Source organism: Mobula birostris, chromosome 28 (genome assembly GCF_030028105.1).
Source record: "Mobula birostris isolate sMobBir1 chromosome 28, sMobBir1.hap1, whole genome shotgun sequence".
Lineage (NCBI taxonomy): Eukaryota > Metazoa > Chordata > Chondrichthyes > Myliobatiformes > Myliobatidae > Mobula > Mobula birostris.
Window position 1 is genome coordinate 29,471,558 of NC_092397.1, and position 19,764 is coordinate 29,491,321.

The window sequence follows — 19,764 nt, forward strand, 5'->3', positions numbered from 1 at the left end:
AAACAAGGGGCTTGGACCCGCTGGGAAAGTGTTGAACAACGACATCTATCTTGGAATATTTTGTGGTAGATGGAACCACTCCGCATCTCTTTTCTATGCAGAGCAGCGTACGATCTGCTCCCAACACCTGCCAACCTCAGCACCTGGTATGAAGGTAAGACAGACAGATGTGCTGCTTGTGGCGAGAAGGGAACACTTCAACATATCCTGATTGCATGCAGAGTCAATCTTTCCAGCGGCATGTCCACGTGGAGACATAACAACGTTCTCAAAGTTGTAACAGAAGCGGTTGAGCGGAGAGTACTGCAGCACAACTTATCTCATGCCCCATGCTGCACAGAACATCGCATATCATTTGTGAAAGAAGCGTCCAATTCAAGGGTGTACGGCATAGGCTCACGATCAAGCATATTTTCTTCAGCCAATGATTGGTGTGTCAAGGCTGGCCTGGACGGGAAAGGCAGTTTCCCGGAGCAAATAGCTTTCACAACATTGCGTCCAGATATAATTGTATGGTCTGACAGCAGTAGAGAATCGGTTATTGGTGAATTCACAGTCCCCCGGGAAGACAACATCGATGAAGCCCATGAGCGCAAGTTAGCCAAATATGCAGAGTTAAGATCAGAGTGCCGAGACAGAGGGTGGAAGGTCTCATGCTATCCATTCGAAGTAGGCTGCCGAGGGTTTATTGCGTTCACTCTCCAGAAGTGGCTGCGTGACCTTGGCTTTACTAGAAGAGAGATCAAGTCAACCAGCAGGGCTGTAGCTGAGGCAGCAGAGAAAGGATCAGCATGGGTGTGGACCAAGTATGTTCAGAGGGGCAGATAGTCAGACTGTGTATACATATCTTGCAAACCGTTCAGTAGTTGCATAGACACCTGAAGAGCAGACTATCTGTTGGATGGAAGTGGCCAGCAACTCTGATAGAGGCAGATGCCAAGTTTTTAAGCTCACCAGTTGGAGGTGGTGCTTTAGCACTGCTGGCCCACCACCTCGAGGGAGTCTTGATCATAAGCGGGCCGAAACTCCTGAAGACAGGTGGCAGATCAACGGATGATCCCACTGGTGACAGCACAGGACAGTTAACATCTTAGTCCATGAGTATTTTGTAACTCTAGAGAGAGGGCAGAGGAGATTTACAAGGGTGTTGCCTGCATTGGAGGGGGTCCCTTATGAGAATAGGTTGAGTGAACTTGGAGCGACGGATGGTGAGAGCTGGTCTCATAGAGGTGTATAACATGAAGGGGGTCATTGATCATGTGGATAGCGAGAGGCTGTTTCCCATGGCTGAAATCACTAACACGAAGGGACATAATTATATGGTGCATGCAAATAGGTACCGAGGGGATGTCAGGGGTAAGTGTTTCACACAGAGAGTGGTGGGTGCGTGGAGTGCACTGCCGGTGGCGGTGGTGAAAGCGGTTACAATAGGGGCTTTTAAAAGCCTCTTAGATAGGCACATGAAGCTGAGAGATATAGACGGCGATGCGCAAGGGATATTCTAGGTAGTTCCTAGAGTAGGTTACATGGTCGGCACATCGTTGTGGGCCGAAGAACTTATAATGTGGTGTAGACTTCTCTGTTCTCTGTTCTATGTTCACCCTTTGTGCCGCAGAGAAATCCCGAAGGGAAATGGAATACAGTAAATCGGTTCTCCCCGGGTTTAGAAGCGGAGACCAGAGACTGGTTTTTGGAGCGATTTTTTTTAAAAACCCGCATTCGTGAAATGGATCATGGAGTCACAGAGAATATAAAGATAAAAAGCTGGAGACACGTCGTCTACAGGATTCGAACCTGCGTGGGGAAAACACAATGGATTTATCGTCTATCGTCATAACCTCTTGGCCACAACTACAGCGTTCTCCACACGCGACAGGGGCAGTCGTGATCCCAGTTTCAAAGAAACAGACTTGCCTTTGAACTAAAAGCGAAAACTGCTGCAAGTAGGCAGCAGAACCATTAGCATCTGTGGAAGGTGAAACAATATTCACGTTCAGCTGAATTCAATGCGGGCATTTGGGCGAAGGGAAATTGAAATAGAGCGGGACAGGTTTCTTCACTCTGTGAACACAACACCCCCTCCCCTCGCCCCCAGATCCCCATGTGGGTCTTAGCAGCAGGGACAACGGTGTTTGCCGTTTCCCGGCTGTCATGGAGAGGGACGTGCTGGGCCGCCTTCCTGGGTCGCTGCTCTACGTGGGATGAAAGATCTCCCACTGGGCTCTCAGTGACGGGGCTGCAGAATTCTGACCACGTGTCCAAGCAGTGACGGCGATGGGGGAGTCTGCCCGATGGCTGTGTCAATATTCGGACTGGTTCACTCCCCTCCATCTTCCTGATCGATCCGACATCCTTAGAGGTTTGAAAGGACAATTATAAACAGGATTTCTTTGTCCATTTGGTGTTGCGCGAGGCAGGACCCCATTATTAGCTCTTCGGCTCGTTCAGGGATCGATTCTAACACAGTCTGACTCCTGGAGTATGCTCGCCCTGGATTGTATAACTCCGGTCTATTCGGAGATGGCGACACTAATTTACCGGAATAGGATCTGCAGCAGAAATGATCCGACAGAAAGCTGCCTGGGGACTGATCGAGTCACACGGAACTATGGGAGACGCCTTACTCCTCCAATCTTTTGCAACGTCATTGAGCGATGGTTGTTACTGGTGAGCAGAGCTGCCTTCCAAGCACTTGACCCGGCTTCGATTTCCAGCCATGGCACGCTGTACCATTTTAGACTACATAACAAATAAACTTCTTACATTGACACGATCTACGCAGAACTCCAAGGGCCAAGTAATCGACTCACGCTAATTCATGTTGTGAGTGTAAGATGGATTCATTAATTATCATTCACTGTGTCGTGGATCAGAGATGGAATTAACGTCCCTCAAGAGTTTCCCGTTCAATCCTGTCTTGATTCTATTCCAGATTCTACAAGAATGGCATTTCACAGGAAGGATTGGCAGGATTTGCAAAGCGTTTCCCCGATGCTGCCTGATTAAAATGATTGAGCTTGTTTGTCTTCACTGAAATGTCAGCGCCTAAGAGGAAACTTGACCGAATTAAGAAGTAGAAAATTATGAGATACATAGATTGGGCAGATAGTCAGAATTAGATTCCCAGGGTATAGATTTGAAATTCTACCGGGAATGAATTTAAGGTCGGAGTGGGAGAGAGTTTAATGAAGATGTGTGGCTCACGTTTTTAGACAGAGTGGCGTGGGTGCTTGGAACGGGCTGCCAGATTCAGAGACGGAAGGGTGTACGATGTTTTTAGATAGGCTCATGAATATGTTCGTGTGGAGCGACATCGATAGAGGCACAAGGAGAAAATCTACAGGTGATGGAAATCCAAGCAGCACAGAAAATGTTGGGGGAACTCAGCAGGCCAGGCAGCATCTTGGGAAAAATACAGTCGGCGATTCGGATCGAGTCCCTTCATCCGGACTGGAGAAACAATCGACGAGTAATTAAACTCAGACGGTGAGGGGACGGGAGAAATAAACACAAGGTGATGGGTGAAACCGCCGGGGGAGGGGCTGGTGAATTAACGACTTGAAACCTTGATTTGTGAAAGAGGTCCTGGGCAGGAGAACAGGGAATCTAATACGAGATGACAGCAGGCCATGGAAGAATGAAAGGGGGAGGTAATTGGCAGGTAAGGAGATAAGGTCAGTGAGGGAAACGAGACCGGGGCTTGGTGAAGGAGGTGCCATAACCAGAAGTTGGAGAAATCTATACTCATGCGATCAGGTTGGAGGCTACCCAGACGAATATAATGTGTTGCTCCTCTACCCTCAGTGTAGCTTCATGGCGACAATCCAGGAGGCCATGGGCTGCCATGTCGGAATTGGAATGGGAAGTGAAATTAAAATGACGGCCAGAGGGGGATGTCACTTACCCTGTTGGACGGAGTGTATGTTCTCGGTGAAGTAGTCTCCCAATCTGTGTCAGGTGTCACTGATATATAGGAGGCCACACCGGGAGCACTCAATGCAGTAGATGACCTTGAAATACTCAGAGGTGAAGTGTCGCCTTACCTGAAAGGATTGTTTGGGACTCTGAATGGTAGTGAGGCAGGAGGTGTAGGGGCAGGTGTAGCACTTGCTTCACTTGCAAGGTTAAGTGCCAGTGGGAGGGATGAACGCACATGGGATTCAGATAGGGAGCGATTCCTGCAGAAAGTAGGACGTAGAGGGGGGAGGGAAAGATGTGGTTGGTGGTGGGATCCCGCCGGAGATGGCGAAAGTTACATAGAATTGTGTGCTGGAGGCAGAGGCTGGGGGGAGGTAGGTGAGGACAGGACGAACCCTCTCCCTGGTAGAGGGCGCGAGGATGAGATGAGGGCAGACGTGAACAAAACGGAAGATATTCCGTTGAGGGCAGCTTTGGTGGTGGAGGAAGGGAGGACCTTTTCTTTGAAAACAAAAACACGTTATCTCCTTTGTTCTTGAATGAAACGTCTTATCCTAAGAGCAGACGCGGTGGAGACGGGGGAATTGAGAGAAGAGGATGGCATTTCACAAGTAACGGGGTGGGAAGCGGTATAGCCCAGATAGCTGTGAGAGTCTCTGTGTCCAAAATAGATGTATCAGTAGACAAGCTGCCTTCAGAGATAGAGACAAAGAGATAAAAAAAAAAGGAGGGAGGTGTCGCATAAGGGCCAGGTAAATTGTTGTGCAGGGTGGAAGTTGGAGGCAAAACTGATGAAGTGGATGAGCTCCGCATGGGTGCAGAAAACAGCAGCACTGCTGTCGGTTATGTAGCGGAGGAAAATTATGGAGCGATACCAACGTAGGCTGGAAGACAGACTGCTCCTGGAAGCCGACAAACAGACAGGCATATCTGCGACCCCTGCCAGTGTTTATGGCTACACCTTTTGTTTGAAGGAAATGGGAGGAGTCGAAGGAGAAATTATTGAGTGGGGACGTTCCTCCAGACGGAGGTGCGTAGTGGCAGAGGAGAGCTGGTTGGGTCTGGTATCCAGATGGAAGCGGAGAACTTTAAGGCCATTAATTAATAGTTTTTAATGTGTAGCTTTTTGTTCATTGATGCTGTTGTGTTGTTCAGATCTACTCTGAAAGCCAGCAAGTACATGAATGCCAGAGTAGTCGATGTTGACATATACGTAATTAGATAATGATACTACTTTGGACTTTGAACGTGCTCTCCGAGTTCCTATTGCCCACTATTAATTGCTTATATCTGGCTTTTATCAGATTTTGGAATGCTGGGAGCACAGAACCCGCCGTCCTCACTCGTTTTCCACTGGATGTGAGTCTATTCCACACCAAAATTGTTATCTGGTGACGGCCCTTGGAAGCGGCCGAGTCAGGTTGTCAGATGGATCAGAAAGAAGGACAAGAATGAAATAAGTCCGGGCGCCGGTCCTGCTACCTGCAGACTTTCCATATCGATCAGTGCCAGGGCGCCGGGCCAGCGTCCTGGAGCTCCGTCATTGAGAGCCCCCTCACCTTACGTAGATCAGTAGCTCAGGAAGCAAGCCCCACTCCGCCTTCTCCAGGACAGCGGGGAAGCGGCACGCACCATTGTCTCTGACGCTGAGGCCCACCTGGCGATCTTGGGGTTTGTGGTCGCGATGTGAAGAAACCCTGTGCCGCTATAATTGAGTCCCTCTGTCGCATGGGGAGAACATGGTAATCGTAGCCGAGTGGTTCAGGTATTGAACTGGAAATCCATTGGGTTGTCTTCGGGAAGATTCGAATCCTGTCCACTGCAATGAATGGCCGAGCAGACTCGAAAGGCAGAATCACCCACTCCATCTTTTCTTTTATATCTTTCAACGTCCAGCCTTTGCGATTTGCTACTCAGATTTACTATTAAGGGTGAGGTTATGGAGTACTTGGTGACACAGGACAAGATTAGACAAAGTAAGTATGGTTTCTTTAAGGAAAAGTATTTTGAAAAGTCTTGGGCTGCTCACCTCAGAAAAGATGTGCTGGCATTGGAGATGATGGAGAGCAGGTTCACAAGAATGACCACGGAAATGAAAGGGTTATCATATGAGGAACATTTGATAGCTCTGGGTCTGTACTCAATGGTATTTAGAAAGATTAGGTGGGATCTTATTGAAACCTTTCGAATGTTGAAAGGCCTGGACAGAGTAGATGTGGGAAAAGATATTCCCTACTGTGGTGAAGTTAAGGATAAGAGGTCGCAGTCTCAAGAGAGAGAGGCGTCTATTTCAAGCAGATGCAGACGCAAGCATCGGCGGATGCGAGGTCGTTGGGGGTATTGAAAGCAGAGCGAGATATTCTCTTGGCTGGACAAGGCAACAAAGCCTATGAGAGAAGGCGAGGAACTGGGACTGAAGAGGGGAAACATAGATCAACCCCCATGATCAGATGGTGATGCAGACTCGATGAGCCACATAACCTAATTCTGCTCCTGTACCTTATGATCTATGGGATCAGATTGAGGATTTCATCATAAATTCGACATCGGGGATGTGGCTCAGTGGGAGAGCGCATGCTTCGCATGTATGAAGTCCCGGGTTCAATCCCCGGCATCTCCACAGAATGTTTTATAAATGGGCGGAAAACAGATGAAGAACTTACTCTACGCTCAGCCTTCATTTCCCTCATTGAAGTACGGGATAAGCCTGTAACATGTGGGAGAGTTAAGAACGGGCCCTTGTTGTATCCGTGGGGAAACTCAAATAACATTGCGCAACATTCATTGCACAGCAATTCCAGTTACTCTGTGAAGCACAGTGTCTCAGCGGATCCGCGGAACCCATAACCTCCAGGTCGATAGATCGAAACCATCTTCTGCTGTATTCATCACTTATCAGTGCGTTTTAACACCGCGACCTGTCATATTATGTCCAGATACTTGGGAATCCACCGCTTTCAGTTGAATAATAGAAGGAAAAATGAAGAAAGATTTTAAATTACATGTGTGCAACGATCGGAGATGGGCATTTCTGGTTTATCTGAGGCTTTTGGTTCTGGTGTGTACAATATGATTTCGTAGGCGCACACTCATCCACACAGGTTTTAATGAAGTCAGTGACAGCTGTGGCGTAACCCATTGGGACTCGAAGATGAATCCCTGAACACAGTCCTGTCTACAGATTTAAAGCTCTCCTACAAGAGCCGCTGCACCTCCCTTGTCCATATCTTTTTAGTCCTCAGTACTGATGCTGCCGACATCAGTGCCTACCTGTATTTAGGGAGTAGAAATAGAGCCAGACTTTCCAGTGTGGGCAAAGTGGAAATTTGGAAAAATATTTTCTTGTATCAGTTAAATCCTGTTGACGAATGTTCCCTTTCCCAAAACACAATCATGCCGGGATGGAAACTTTATGCAATGATCCGCTGAATCGGAAACGATTCCGACGACTCTCCCATCGCCCAGTAAAAAGCGCGTCTGTGAAATGCGCCAGTGCTACAGTCAACGAACAGACATTGGGTGACTCAATGAAGTATCCTCTCCTCGGAAATCTCAATGTCAGATCGCTCTTTCGCACTGAATTTTCGTTAGTTTAGTGGTTAGTATCCCCATCTGCACGGGGAAGACGGGGTCAATTTCCCCGTCAGAGAAATGGTTTTGCTCTTTCCATATTAAATGTAATTGTAACTCGAATTGAAAAGGGTTAAAGAGGTTAAATCCGAGTTTGGGGTTGAAGTGATCGGTTGTTTGGGGATGTGAAACAGTCGATCTGCAGTGAACCCGGGAAGGGAGAGTCTGCCGAGAGGGCGGAACTTTGTGTTCAGCTTCGATAAATCTCCCCTCAGCGACTCTGCATCTCAGAGTTATTCAGCGTAACACGCGGTGACAGAGAACAATGTTTCCAGAAATATTTACTTCATCCGCCTCTGCCACATTTTAAAAGTTAAACAAAGGCTGTTCTTGCGCTCGATTTAAGGTTTACAGTTCAAAGAGTCAGAAAGGAGAGGGCGCGTGGAATCGGTGCCTTCACCCAGCTCAGGCCACCCTGCAGAAACTCCGTGAGACTCCTTCCGTCTGACTGCGAGCTCGGAGCTGTGAAAGGTCATCGACCTGAAACGTGAACTCTGTATCTCCCTCCACAGTCGCTTCCTAATCTGCGGAGTATCTCTGGCTGTTTCGGCTTTTAGTTCAGGAACAGTCCTGTTTCTCCGACCCCGGGATCGGTGCTGTCCTCATCCGTCCCGGGACACAGTGATTACGTCCCATGTAAAATGTCGTTCTTTGAGGACTGTGTACTCGTGGCCGAAGTTTTTGGCGATGCACTGGGAATCTATTGTTATTTCCCCTTCTAATTCTGACAAGTTTGTGGTTCGAACGTTTTCTGTTTCACGTTGTCTGCTAACCTCTGATGCAAACCATTCATGCAGATTGTGAAAAGCCGGGTCACACTATCAATTGCCAGTCACCATCTTCTAACGTTGGAATGGCAGATTTCCCCGGCTTGTCTCTGTGGCGCAATCGGTGAGCGCGTTCGGCTGTTAACCGAAAGGTTGGTGGTTCGAGCCCACCCAGGGACGCTGGTGATCCAGCAGCTTTTGCTGCGCGTTGTATTGCCCACCGGGAAACGCTGCGCTGTCCGGAGACCGGCGTTCCCTGTACTGCCCCATCACGTTCAGTGGGATTTAATCTTTTTGTCATGTACCGAGATACAGCGAAAAGCTTCTCTTTCACACTGTTCATAGCGATCAAATCATTACACAGTGTGTTGAGAGAGAACAATGTAAAACAAAACCAGAATGCAGGATAAAGTGTGACAGAGAGAGAGAGAAAGCACCGTGCGGGTAAATAATTAGGTGCAGCATCACAACGGCGTAGATTGCGAGGGCAAGTGTCCATCTTGTTCTACTCGGGCACCATTCAATAGACATAACAGAGGAGCTGAAGGTATCCTTGAGCTGTGGTACGTGCTGTCCGACACATTCAGCCGGATAGAGGAATGAGAAGAGAGAATACCCGGGGTGCATTATATCTTTTTGTTAGGAGTACGTGAGATCCACTTCTCTTTGACCATGAAGTGTATGTTTCCTCGAGCTACACCCTTGGAACTAACGGAATTGCCGGGTCTAATGCCGTGGTTTTGATTTAATTTAATTTTGAGCCCTCGATCTTTCAGTTGAAGTCTAATCGTTTTGCATGCCACATGGGGCCCCGGTAATATTATTTTCACTCTGGATGTCCAGTCCCTATAGACATCCACCCCCGACAAGGAAGGCCACAAATCTCTCCGCTTCCGTCTAGATACCAGTCCCAACCAGATCTCCTATACCACCATGCACCTCCGTCTGGCGGAACTTGTCTCTACTTTGTCCTTCGATTCCTCCCTTTCCTTCAAACAAAAGGTGCAGCCATAGACACTAACATGAGTCCCAGCTATGCCTGTCTGTTTGTCGGCTATGTGGAACAGTCTATCTTCCAGCCTATCTCTGAAGACAGCGTGCCTACCATGCGAAGCTCATCCACTTCATTAGCTTTCCCTCCAACTTCTACACAGCCCAGAAGTCTATCTGCCCATATCGGACATCTCCCTCCCTTTTCTCGATCTCTCTGTCTTTATCTCTGAAGACACCGTGCCTACCGAAATCTATTTTGAACACAGAGACTCTCACAGCTACCTGGACTATACCTCTTCACACCCCATTGCTTGTAAAAATTCCATCCCCTTCTCTCAATTCCTCCGTCTCCGCCACATCTTCTCTCAGGGTGAGGCGTTTCGTTAAAGAACAAAGGAGATATTATCTTTTTTCAAAGAAAGGAGCTTCCCTTCCTGCACTATCAAAGCTGCCGTCAACAGAATCTCTTCCATTTTGCTCACGTCTTCGCCCCTCCCCTCCACTCCATCCTCGCGTCCTCCACCAGGGAGAGGGTTCGTCTTCTCCTCACCTACCTCCCCCCAGCCCCCGCCTCCAGCACACAATTATATTTAACTTCCGTCACCTCCGGCGGGATCCCACCACCAAACACATCTTCCCAACCCCCTCTACTTTCTGCTTTCTGCAGGGGTCGCTCCCTTCGTGAATCCCGTGCGCGTTCGTCCCTCCCCGCTGATCTCTCGCCTGGCACTTATCCTTGCAAGTGAAACAAGTGCTACACCTGCCCCTACACATCCTCCCTCACGACCATTCTGGGTCCCAAGCAGTCCTTATAGGTAAGTAGACACTTGAGATGTGAGTCTTTCGGCGTCATCTACTGTATCCAGTGCTCCCGGTGTGGCCTGCTGTATATCTGTTGGACCTGACACAGATTGGGAAACCGCTTCGCCGAGCACCGGCACGACGTCCACCAGAAAAAAGCGAGATCTCCCGGTGGCTTCTACTACTACTACGTCGCATCTGGCCTGGGACGTAAGGCATAAGGCTCCCAGTGGCCACCCATTTTAATTCAACTTCTCATTCCATTTCTCACATGGCAGCCCATGGCCTGCTGTACTGTCGTGATGAGCCCGCACTCAGGGTGGAGGAGCAACACATCATATTTGTCCATTTGCCACCAACCTGATGGCAGGAACATCGATTTCTTGAACTTCTGGTAATACCTCCTCCTTCACCAATCAACGTTCCAGATCTTTACTTCACCCCCTGCACCCCACCACCCACTGGTTTCACCTATCACCTTGTGTTTCTTCCTCCCCTCCTCTCACCTTCTAACTCCGATTCCTCATCTTTTTTTTTCTTCAGTCCTGACGATGGTACTCAGCCAGAAACGCCGGCTGTACTCCTGTTCATAAATACTGCCTGACCTGCTGAGTTCCTCCAGCATTTTGTGTGTGTTGCTTGGCTTTCGATCATCTGCGATGTTCTCTTTGTCCCTCTCTCCATATCGCTCCACACATACATATTCATATGCCTGTGTAGAAACATCGTCTATACCACCATCGCTCCATGATGTTGTATGAGATTCGAGTAGTGAAGCGTCTCGCATGTTTCCATGTGACTCGACCTGTCAAGGAGCAGCTTCCTGCCGGATCATTCCTCACTCTGCTGCAGGTCCTATTCCGGTCATTAATGTCGCCATCCTCCAGCAATTCGGAGTTCCCGTTGAGTCTACTCCGGGAATCAGATTGGGTTAAAGCAGACTCCTGAACGAGTCGAAGGGCTACTGATGGGGTCCTGCCTCGCGCATCAGCAAATGGGAAAACAAATCCTAATTATAATTGTCCTTTCAAACCACACGCTGATGGGATCCCTTCCTTCGGCCAGACCTTGAACACAGTAAGTGACTGAATCGCGAAAGAATCTTGAGACCCTCCAGTCACACAGTGAGAGGGGACGGGTAAAAAGCGGCAGATCCACACTCAACAAATAAACGTCAGGGTGACTCTGTGAGTTCTCCTGTACTCTGAAATCTGTGTGACAGATTCCATATCCTTGTATATTCTTCGTTAGTTCAGTGGTTAGTATCCCCGCCCGTCACGTGGGAGACCGGGGTTCAGTTCCCCGTTGGGGAGACCATTTCCTGCTTCAAGTGTAAAATAGCCAAAAAAAAAAACGGTGCTGAAATCGGTATTTGAGACTAGGGAACAAGTCTGCAATGAGCTCAGAACGTGAGAGTTTCCGAGGAAAAAGAGACGACGGTGAGTTTCAAAATAATTCCCCAAACATTCCCTCAGCGAGTCTGTATCTGGGCGCCATTCGGAGTCACACCCCGTCACTCCGAATACATTAAACCGGGGCTGTTGCTGTAAGATATCAACTCCCGCACGGTCCCAGCAATCCTGCCGTCTCCCTCAGTGCGTCTGTGTGACTGTGTGGAGAAGACAGGCAAAGGGACACCTGCAACAATTTGCAGAGAACGATCGAAGTTCAGATATGTTTAATTCCAGGTTTAAAGCAAGCCCGTCCCACCTGCAGTCCCCAAAACCTCTTCTCAGACCCTCATAAAGCGAATTGGGGGACGGTCCGGAGGCGCTTCGCACTTTGGCGACAGTCGCACGCATGCGCTGCGAGGCTCCGCCCTTAGGCCTGATTGACAGTGTACAGCTGAAGACATGCGCTGTCCCATTCCCTCGCCCAGTTGCAGCAGCGGCTTTAAAGTAGCTGGGAATGGGAAGGCCCCTGGCCCGAAGCGGTACATTGAGGTGGTGGAGCGGAGAAATCCGGGGAAAACCTAGGCCCGGCCATCGGAACTGGGTCCAAGAAGGCGACCGGTCTCGGTTGTAGTTTGGACGCGTAATTGCGGGGGAGGGCAGGGGAGACACCTGCAGAGTGTTGGGGCGACAGTGGCAGGGGCTGGCTGGCGGTTTGCAAAATCTAAAATGTGACTGAGGGGTGCCAATGTTGGGAAAGTCAGATGCGGCATATGGGGAGTTAAGTGATAGTATGGAATCGATTTGGCAAGAAATAAGTGGAAAATGAGTCGGGACAGATGGGGAGGGACGCCCGGTAAGGGAAGAAGGACTCGGGTAGAAGATACTGTCGATTTCATGGTAATGATTAGTTTCAAATCTTATTGTGATAAACATCTCCATCCAGTTAGATTAACGAATGCTATTGTTACGTACCCCGTAACTGGGTTGCCAAACCAGCAGAAATGGATTACTCAATTGGAGTCTGGATTACTAGAACTAAGAAAGTTTTATCAAAGAAACAAGGAACACAGTACTCTAATCAAAAGGATAATAAACGCCAACAGTTCAGCAATGATAATCACACATGTACACAGAATTAGGATAACAGCATCAATCAAGCTCTATGGTAGTCTAGGGGTAAATGACCAGTTTCAAAGTGACGCAAAGTTCAGTTCAATTGAATTCAGTTCAGTTCGCAGTAATCACTGCCGTGGGAGATGGACAGATGGGGGGCGGGGTGGAGGAGAGAGAGAGAGCAAAAACGAATGAATATTCAAACGGCTTCCACACAGACCTCGATATTCTTCGCAGTCAGCTTTCGGGCGAGCCCTTTGTGATGTCTTCTGAGGTCACCGACCGTGACCCCTCCGTTTCCAGATACGATCGTTTCTCTGCGGTGAACCTGGCACCCAGGCAAGGGCGGACACACACCAGGTTCCCGCTGATCGTGCCTTTCCACCCTGTGCGTCTATGGCTTGGTCCCGCGACCGGCCTTCCAAAACTTCCCACCGACTTGTGGGAGATGCACCGCTTCCAGGGTCTCGTTACCTCGGGGTGTCGTGTGTGTCCTGCCTTAGCGAACCTGTCCCTTTTTATCCCCCTGTTGGGGTATCGCCTGTCCGTCACTTCAAACAGTTCAGGGTTCAAAGGGGGAGCCGATCTTGACAGCTCTCCTTCCGTTAAACTCTCCCGTCCCTTCATTAACATCTCCAAATGCTGCTCCATTGTTTTTCTTCTCTCTCTTTCTACTGAAGGCAGGTGGCAGACCAACTGTTGATCCCACTGGTGCCAGCACAGGCCAGCTAACATCTTAATCTATGTGTATTCTCGTTATTGATATTGATAACGTCAGTAGTATGCCTGAGCAATGAGCGGCTGTAGGCTACATGTGTAGGAACAGGAGAAATTGGTGAAAATGAAGACTCTGGACGGAAGTAAAATTGTCAGTACATTGGTAGGAGAAACGAAGATTCAGGATGTTATTTCATTTGTACCTGCGTGTGTTTTGTGTGTGGAGTATAGCAGGACAACCTGAGAGGGGGTAAGATAGCTTTGGCTAAGAGATTACAGACTTTGAGAGAAGGGAACGTGTTTGCCCGTTCTGTTGTGCTTTTCTGATGAATTTAGGCTGCATTCGTTATTCTGTCAAACCGGTTGACCCTCCGCCGTTGCATTGATTTAAATGCCAAGGGTGGGACATGTTCGTTCTTCTTGCAGGGGGAAATTGCAATGTGCAGAATACGGAGGTGAACATGAATATGGGGATTGTGACGTCAGTGCTGTTGCAAGATGCTGTATCTGTGCGCATGCTCAGAGAGCTGCTCATTTAGGTTGTCCAGCTTTACAAAAGGCTCAAGATGTTCACAAGGTGAAACTAACGAGTAGCATTTCTCCGGCTGAATCCACCAGAATTCATTTCTCTGCATATGGTGGATGTTGGATTAAAATAGGCACTTACGAGCATTCAGATGGGGGAAGACCACGGAGAGATGTGAAAGGGGGCAATGTGGGAGATGAGGCATGTCGTGAAGTGTTGATTCGTAAAAATAGATTTTCTTGTGGTATTGTGTGCTATGGCTAATGGAAGAGTGCAGGCGAGAAAGAAATCGGATAGATTCAGAATAGTGATGGATACAGCATGAAAGTGTTTGGGATTAGTGGAGATTCCTGCAGAACAGGTGCATGAAGTACTTTGGAGAGAAGATTTAAGAATTGGTGGTAGACGGAGTGGGCTGCTAGTTGAGAATGACTGAGAAATGAAAGTAGAGGGATTGGACAGTGGTTGAGGAATGGTCTATTGGTGGAGGGTGATTGGGAATAGGCTGGTGGTAGATAGTGATTGGGTAATTATAGTAGAAGCAATGGGCTGGTGGTGGAGAGTGATTGGGGAATTGTCTTGTGGTGGAGGGTGATTAGAGGATGATTATAGAGAGAATGGACTGTTGGTGGAGGGTGATTGGGAATGGGCTGGTGGTGGAGAGTGATTGGGGAATTGTCTAGTGGTGGAGGGTGATTGGAGGATGATTGTAGAGGGAATGGACTGATGGTGGAGGGTGATCGGGAAGGGGTTGGTGGTGAAGAGTGATCGGGGGATGATAGTAGAGGAAATGAGCTGGTGGGGGAAGGTAATTGTACACAGGGTGCTATACGTGGATAATTTCCAATCAACTCACAGTTCTTTATTGGAATGCAACAAGACTGTTAGTCAAATGATAGGAATTTAAAGACTCTGTTTTGGTGTTCCCTTGGGTGTTATTTGTGTAGAAGAAATTTGCTGCAATCACATGTATTGTTCAAGATGCCGGGTTATGATGATGTGAGATATGATAGACACATAGCTGTGGAGGAGGGAGTGGCATCTTTGTGAAAAAGGGTTTACTTGAAATAATTCTGCCTTTTCCAAGCAAAAATGAATGCATGATTATTAAATTATTGTATCCATGCGGTGGGATCAAAATTATGAACTTTTTATAAACGGGTTTGGAAGTTATCTCTCAAATGGTTGGGGAGAATGCTGTGAACTTATTGTTTTTTTGTGTGTGTGGCGACTTCAATGCACATCGTGGTCTTGGTGTCAGTAAGACTACAGAAGCTAACAGGACGGCAGCAGATGAGTTTCTGGAAGAGTCTGATTTACCCTATTTAAATGATGGAAGAGAGGTAAGAGTGGATATTGCCAAAGGTGGGGTTCTTGTTTGGACTTGACTCTTATCTGTGCTCCACTTGCTGGACAGTAGCTGGAATGTAAGGGTTAATGGTATGGGGAGTGATCATTTTCCAATCCTCTGTAATCTAAGCGTCAAAGTACGCTGTCAGAATTTGAGTTGTGTTACTAAATGGTGTTTTATGAGGGGAAACTGGGGAAAATTCCATTAAGTGTGAGAAATCATTTGAACAATTGTCTCTTGGCAGTACTATGGAAGAAATCTATCAGAGTGTAATTTCTGAAGTGTGTGGACCTGCCCGTTGAGCCATTCCTTGGTGTCCCGGAGAGCTGGTAAGAAATGTGTTCCTTGTTGGACACAGAAATGTTCAGAGGCCATCAGAGACTGAAGTGAATGGTGTCGGAGGTAAAACCAGATTCCAGTATTAATTTGGCTGCAACAGACAAATAAAATGCAGAATGTCCGTGAAATGCGTTTACAAAGATACACAGACTCAACAGTATAGGGGATGAGTGCATTAAGAGATGAGAGTGTATTTTGATGGACTGTAGGAAGATTTTTGAGAAACAAGAGGTGTTAGAGATGCCATTGATGATGACTTTACATTGGCTGAATTGAAATTTGCTGTCAATAGGGCGAGTACTACAGCCCAGGGCAGGAAATGGGAAGCTTGAAAGATCATGACCGTTATCTCTTCAGCAACCTCTCTCAGGAATCTGAGGTGCAGACCCTCAGGTCCTGGTGACTTATCCATCTTAAAACATCTGAATTTGCCGAGAGTTTTTTGTTATTTTATTAACAATGGCATTTACTCCTGCTCCCTGACACTCACAGGCGTCTGGAACATAGTTAGTATCTTCTACAGTGAAGACAGATGTGAAGTCCTCATTAAGTTCATCTTCTATTTTTTGTCCCCCATTACTATCTCACCAGCATCATTTGACATTGGTTCAATATCAACTCTCACCTCCTTTTTACTCTCTATATAACCAAAAAAAAAACCTTTTGTATCCTACTTTATAGGTACTCCTGTCAATGTGAGATCTGCTCTACTCCGCTGTAATCCCTGCCATTATCAACCTCCAATCCACCGGGGCAAGGTCCTCTCTCATGTCTCTGTAAATCTCTTTATTCCATTGGGATACTGATATATGTGAGTAATGCTTCACCCTCTCAAATTGCAGTATGAATTCAATCATATTATGATAACTGCCTCCTAAGGGTTCCTTCACTTTAAGCTCCCTTATGATATCAGGGCTATTAATTAACACGCAGTCTAAAGATAGGTTTTCGCCGAGCAGGCTCAAGCACAAGCTGCTCTAAAAAGCCATCTCGTAGGCGTTCAACAAATTCCCTCTACTGTGATTGAACACCAACCTGATTTTCCCAATCCCCTTATTGTGTCATTACCCTTATTATCAGAATAAGAATCAAGCTTGTTAACTTAGCAGCAGCAGTTCAATGCAATACATGACATAGAACAAGAAAAGAACAAAATAAAATAATAATATTAAACAAATAAGTAAATGAATTACAGTACAGGAAAATTGATTAGTTTAATATCATGCAAAAACACGGAAATAATATATATTAAAAAAGTGAGGTAGTGCCCAAGGGTTCAAAGTCCATTTCGGAATCGGATGGCAGACGGGAAGCTGTTCCTGAAACGCTGAATGTGCGCCATCAGGCTTCTATACCTGCTACCTGGTGGAATTAATTAGAAAATGGCATACCTTGAGTGCTGGAGGTCGTTAATATTGAATGCTGCCTTTCTGAAACAGCGCTCCTTGAAGATCTCCTGGGTACATTGTAGGAAAGTACCCGAGATGGAGCCGACTTAATTTACAGCCCTCTGCAACTTCTTTCTGTCCTGTGCAGTAGCATCTCCCCCACCCCATCCTCCATACCAGACAGTGGTGCAACCTGTCAGAATACTCTCCGCGGTACATCTATAGATGTTTTTGAGTGTATTTGTTGACGTACCAAATCTTTTTAAATTCCAAATTATGTATAGTTGCTGTCTGGTCTTCTTTATAAATGCATCCATATGTTTTGACCAGGTTAGATCCTCCGAGATCTTGACACCCGTGAACTTGAAACTGCTCAGTCACTCCACTTCTGATCCCTCTATGAGGATTGGTATGTGTTCGTTCATCATACCCTTCTGGAAATCCAGAATCAGCTCTTTCGTCTTACTGGCATTCAGTGCCAGGTTGTTGCTGCGACATCACTCCACTAGTTGGCATATCTCACGCCTGTAGGACCTCTCATCACCACCTTTGATTCTACCAACAATGGTTATATCATTAACAGATTTATAGATGGTATTTGAGCTATTGCTATCCGCACAGTCAAGGGTATAGAGAGAGTAGAGCAGTGGGCTAAGCACACACCCCTGAGGTTCGCCAGTGTTGATTGTCAACAAAGAGAAGAGGTTATCACCAATCTGCACAGATTGTGGCCTAATGGTTAGGAAGCTGAGTATTCAATTGCAGAGGGAGGGACAGAGGCCTAGGTTCTGCAACTTCTCAATCAGGATTATGGGAATGATGGCATTAAATGCTGAGCAATAGTCTTGTCATCGGTGTTTGTGTTGTCCAGGTGGTCTAAAGCCATGTGACGAGTCATTGAAATTGCATCTGTTGTTGAACTACTGCGGTGAGAGGCAAATTGCAATGGGTCCAGGATCTTGCTGAGCCAGGAGTTCAGTCATGTCATGATCAACCTCTCAAAGCATTTCATCACTGTAGATGTTAGTGCTACCAGACCATAGTCATTAAGGCCGCTCACATTATTCTTCTTAGGCACTCGTATAATTGCTGCCTCTTTGAAACAAGTGGAAACATCTGCCCATAGCAGTGAGATGCTGAAAATGCCTTTGAATACTCCCACCAGTTGGTTAGCACAGGTTTTCAGAGTCTTAGAAGATACGCCATCGGGACCTTCCACCTTGCGAGAGTTCACTTTCTTTAAAGACAGGTTAAAATTGGGCTCTGAGACAGGAATCTACCTTCTTGCCCGCCAAATTCCCTGATATATTTATGCATGCAGCATTGTCTCCTAGTCCAAATCGTTCCCCTTTGGTAAATACTGAAGCAAAGTACTTATGATGTATTTCACTCATATTCTGCACATTCAAGCAATTGATTCTCTTTTTATCATTGAGGTATCCTCCCTGCTCCCAAGTTATCTTCTTATCTTATGCATGTACAGAGTACCTTGGGATTTACCTTATTTCTACTTGCCATTGACTTCTCATGGCCCCTCTTGGCTTTCATATATATCCTTTTTTAGTTCTTTTCTGGATTCTGTATAACCTTCATCTACTCCATTTGATCCTGACTTCCAAAACTTGACATTATTTTCCTTTTCCTTCTTGACTAAATTTATCATTTCTGTGGTCATCCAAGTTTCCCTTTTCTTCCACCCCTGTCCTTCCCTCTAAGAGGAATATACCTTTCCTGTACACTGTGCAATTGATCTTTAAACACTCTCCCCATGTCTGATGTGGATTTTCCAGAAGAAATGTTATTTCCAATTAACCCTTCTGAGTCATTGCATCATACCCTCGTAATTTGCCCTTCTCCAATTTAAAAAAAAATCCCATCTTTATCTATAACTATCTTAAAACTGAGGGAGCTGAGGTCTCTGTCAGCTAACTGCTCACCCACTGAGGGGGCAGCCACCTGAATAGACTCATTACCCAACACTAGGTAGTAGTACAATCCCATTAGTTTGATTGCTCCCTTCTTGTTCTTGAGTTCTACCCAAATGGATTCAGCGTCTGAACCCTCCACTAGATATGCCCCGAGTGCAGCTGTGATATTGTCCCTGGATGGTAGTCCAACTCACACCTCTTTTACTTCCTTCTCTATCTTTTCAAAAACTTCAAAAGCCTGGTAGATTAATCTCGCATCCCTGCCCATCTTTCAACAAAGCCCCTGTAATGGCCACAACATTGTAGTTCTATGTACTGATTCACGTTCTATATTAATCACCTTTATCCATAATATTCCTGACATTCAGTACACACCATTGAAAATATATGTCTAATAATACTTGTTAATTTGATTTTGCCTGGCCATATTTTCACTGATATCTACCTTCGGGTCCAATCCTTCACTTACTGACTGCTGTTCCCATTCGCAGCCCCCTGTAAAACTAGTTTCAACCCTCTGAGTAGCATTAGCAAAACTCTTGGCCAGCATATTAGTTCCCCTCCAGTTCAGGTGTGACCCCTCCCTGTTCGACAGATCAGTCCTTGCCCAGTAAAAGGTTCCAATGATCCGAGAGTGAAACCCTGCCCCCTGCACCATCTCCTCAGTCACTCATTCAATTATGCTGTAATTCCATTCCTAGCTACACTCGCCCATAGCACGGGGAGTAAGCCGGAAATTACTACCTTGGAGGTCCTTCTCTTCACCCTATTTCCTGTCTCTATATGCTCAGTCTGTAGAACCTCATCCCCTTTTTTGGCAATGACATTGGTGCCATTATGCACCACGAACTCTGGCTGTTCACTCTTCCCCTTGAGAATATCCTGCAGCCAGCCTGATA

General features: G+C 46.8%; 1 protein-coding gene and 2 non-coding genes across 3 annotated transcripts in view; 2 read left to right on the forward strand and 1 right to left on the reverse strand.

Annotated features, from left to right (window-relative positions):
• The window catches only part of LOC140189109 (uncharacterized), a 579,671-nt gene that overhangs the window by 443,882 nt on the left and 116,025 nt on the right, over positions 1-19,764 (reverse strand). The gene's annotated exons all lie outside the window — the stretch shown is intronic.
• trnaa-cgc (transfer RNA alanine (anticodon CGC)) lies at positions 6,467-6,538 on the forward strand. The gene has a single exon. It is a non-coding gene; the product is annotated as a tRNA-Ala (tRNA).
• On the forward strand, positions 8,422-8,495 carry trnan-guu (transfer RNA asparagine (anticodon GUU)). The gene has a single exon. It is a non-coding gene; the product is annotated as a tRNA-Asn (tRNA).